We start from the raw sequence: 3953 nt of genomic DNA on the forward strand, positions 1-3953 counted from the left end.
CCAATGATGTGGCGAGTTTAGGGGAAAGTGAAGATGACCAGACTTTCTAACAGAGCAAAATGTGGGAAATATTGAAAGCAAAAGGAGGCTTATAGAAGACAGTAGATTAGGGAATAAGGTCAATGAAAGGTGCTTTTTCAGGAGAGAGCAAAGTAACTTAAGAAATAGGAATAAAAAAGGGAAGTAGAGTTTAAGCCAGGGACAGTTCAAGTGGGGAAACTTATCCAAACGTAATAAATAAGTGTATTTTGGCTTATAGATTTTTTTTCCATACTGAGGCCTCATCCAACCCCTTTTTCTTCATAGTCTTCTTATTTATCACCCACATGATGTGCGCAACGACTGTACTCTGGCTGTCTGTGTAAGGCAGAGGGAAAATGAGGTCCAATTTTCATGTACAAGACACACACACAAACACCTGAATGCTCGTGATTGGGTTATTTTCAGTAACCTATGAAATGTGAACATGAAAAACAATTTGTAGTTCTTAATTACTGTGCTGCACTCCACTGGGAACACACATGAATAGGAAGTCCATCTATATCTGACTTGGTAAAGAGGACATGCGGTAAAGAATTCAGAAAAATGGTTGCCTAAGTCTAGAGAAATCCTCAGAATGAATTCCACCATCATGCAGTCAGGATAGCTGCAGAGGGTCCTGTCTGCTCATTGTGTGAACGTGTCTTCCCCAGGAGGGATGCGAGAAATCCCAACACACTCCAGCATGTTCCCCAGGTATTCATCCCAGGAATCAAAGGGAGCTCAAACAACTAAATGTTTCTAAAATAGTAAAAGTTTCCATAAGCCAAAGTTCCCAGGAACTCCTTAAAAGGAATGATCTCAATGCCTGACTGCTACCTCAAACTCCAGACATGGGTATCCCCTGACTCCTTAGCACCTCAGCTTGGATGTGTGGATGTCTGCAGGCATCTCACACCTCACCGTCCAGACAGACGGTGCTGCTCCCGTTTATCTGCTCCCATTCCATCCCCCAAATCGCTGTCTCTCCTGTCTTCTTCATCAGGTTACACAACACATCCTTTCCCCGACAGGCTCCAAAGCCCAGAGTCATCCTTGATCCATCCCTTTCCCATCCGTACCAAGTCATTTGCAAGTCTTGTTGGCTCAGCCTTCAAGATATTCCTCAAATCAGACCACTTCTCACCAACCCCTCTGGGCCACCTGCGAGAGCCCTCTCTTCGCTGATCGCCAATTTTCTCCCTTACCACACAGCAGCCAGAGGGATCTTTTAACCTTATTAATCTGGCCATGTTGGCCCTCTGCTTAAAATCTATTTCTCTAAGAACAAAATAATCAATTCCTTACCATGGTCTCTAACCCTGCATGACTCAGGCCCCGCCCCCTGCCACACCTGACACCAGCACAACAGCCCTCCCTGTGCTCCAGAACAGCCAACCTGCTTTAAGCGGACTCTCAACCAACGCGCCACTAGGGAAGCCCTAGGGACCTTTTGAATGGGTTCTTTCCTCTACCAGAAAAAGCTCTTTCCCAACCCCTTCACTCAGGCTCAGGTCAAATGTCCCTGCTTTCTCAGCTCTTCCTTCCTTCCCTCTCTCCCTTCCTCCCTCCATCCCTCCCTCCCTCATCCTAAAACATCACTTCTTTCTGCACAAAGAAAGGACCAGGGCTGACCAGCGTTGGCACTTGTGCCAGAGACCCCATTGTTACTGCCACCAGCAGATCCCTGAGCTCCCATCCACAGCTGTGCTCCTGCGGTTTATTAGAACACAGAGGCTGTAAGGGCCTCGCACTTGTAGCAGAGGCACGAAAAGGGAAAAGAAAAGTTACACAAAAAGTATTTCTTTAGCTGGAGACGGCAAGTTTTTATTCTCCTAGGGTATAACCGTGTTATTTTTTGGTGTTTAGGTAGAGCTTTTCATCCTAGGATCTTACACTTTCTGAGCGCAAAATAAACAAGATTGTCAGGATTTTCAAACCTCAAGTTGGTAACCTGTGGGCTGTGGAGATCAAAGGATGGGCAAGCGCCGGCGCTCTTATCAAAAGGAGCTCCCAGGCATCAAAGAGGCTTCTTGCTGCACCGTCTTAGGGAGGATTCTATGGAAAATGTCAAGTGGTGAGGAAGGGAGATCAGACCGCAGCCCTTGGAGCCTTTGAGCTTAGAGCTCATAATGCAAATTCGAAAAGAAAAGACGGAGGAGGGCTGATGAGGGTCTGGGGCCAGGACAGAAGACAAATGCTTACCTGCCACCCCTCTCCACTGCCCTGCGAATGTTCACTTTTGATACCTCAGTCTCCGATCCCTGTAATTTTTGAAGGCCTGGAGGGGTGTATCATTTCATTTCTTTCCAGAAACTAACCTACACCTTTAGAGCTCTGATTTCAGCCTCCTCTTCGTGTCTCAAGTCCTTCCTTTGGGGATCAAGGATTACAGTATCTTGTCAAGTTAGAAAAAAAAAGAAAGGCATACACCCCACATGGGTCGACTCCTACCATCAGTCAAACTTTCAGAAGGGCCTGTCTCCAAACTGCCAAGAAATCACTAGCTCTGGCTGGCATGGAGATAAACCTCTTACAGAACATCAAGCTTGTGGAATCTGCTGAGGTGGGTGCAGGAGGCAGGGTGGTTACTGATTTGAAGCAACACTCCAGCCCTCTGAGCTCTATGCACTGGTCTATATCCTGATGGTGGTAGTGCTTACATGGCTCTATCCATGGGTTAAAACTGATCGAGTTATACACCAAAACCACCAACAACAAAAGACTCGTGATTTAATGGTTTTAAAAATGCCCTCCCTAGAAGGCAAGTGATCTCAGACTAAATTATAACACATTCTAAATCTCGCCCTGCCCATCTAGCTCTTCCTGGTGGAGACCTCCCAGCGAGGCTGTTAATATAACATGAAAAATCATATGTAAATGTGCAAAGATGTTAAGTCCAAGCACATGGGAGTTACTGTTTGTGCACTTACTAGAGCAACGATATGAAAAACCAGATATAGTGTACCTAGATGAACGGGTTAAGTCTCACTTTCATAGCAGAGCATATCCCCAAGAAGTGTCATTTCACTCTGAATAAATTGCTTTACCTCCTCAAAGTTTCCCGTATACATATCTGGAGAAATGAAATAAGCTCATAGGTCACTGTAAGGAGGACATGAGGGTAATCTCATTCTACGAAAAATGCCTAGAACAATACCTGTACATACTAAGCACCTAACAAGTTGCAGCAGTACGAGCTGTACTGAGTAGCGGCAGCAGTGCAAGGCCACTCCTTCACTGCCTCTCCATCCTCCCAACTCAACAGTCTTCCGCCCCCACTGCACATTCCACTGCCTACAATAATTTTTAAGGAATGTGGATGCCAGGCGCCAGCCTTAGCTATTCCGATTCAATTATCTGGGGACAGGTCATTTGACAATCGGTATTGTCTCAAGTCCTTCAGGTAATTCTAATGTCTGGCCAAGGCTGAGAATCATTGAGCTAAAAAAAAAAAAAAACACAGATTAAAGTTCTTAATTCAGGCTGAATCTCATTTTCCAGAAATAAAAAGTAACAGATCTTATTCAGGCGGATCTTAATCAGAGGTCACCTCCATCATTTCTGGTGAGAGATTATACAACATGAGCTTCCCGTCACAGGAGGATCGACCTGGCAGTTCCAGTTAGCACCTGCTCCGGGGGGCTGGGCCGGCTCTAGGCACAGAGATTACACTTTAAACCACAGACCTTTCTGGGACTCTACAGATCTTTTGAAGAATAATTTTCTGAGCTTACACTTTCAGAACATATTTGTTCCTGCACAGATACGTTCCTGTTCACATATATTGTTCTGCTGACCCTCCTGTTTCATGGTAAAAAAGGAGATAAATGCATAATTCTCCCTCTGCCCAGAGCCTATCCAGACCCCACTTGACTTAACAAATAGGGGGTGTTCCATCGGTCTGAGAGACACCCATGTTTGTTCCCTACACA

General features: G+C 45.4%; 1 protein-coding gene across 2 annotated transcripts in view; it reads right to left on the reverse strand.

Moving 5' to 3' along the window:
* Window positions 1-3953, reverse strand: part of UST (uronyl 2-sulfotransferase) — a 286999-nt gene that overhangs the window by 176718 nt on the left and 106328 nt on the right. The window lies entirely within an intron of this gene.

This window comes from Lipotes vexillifer, unplaced genomic scaffold (genome assembly GCF_000442215.2).
Source record: "Lipotes vexillifer unplaced genomic scaffold, Lipotes_vexillifer_v1.1 scaffold639, whole genome shotgun sequence".
NCBI classification, from domain to species: domain Eukaryota; kingdom Metazoa; phylum Chordata; class Mammalia; order Artiodactyla; family Lipotidae; genus Lipotes; species Lipotes vexillifer.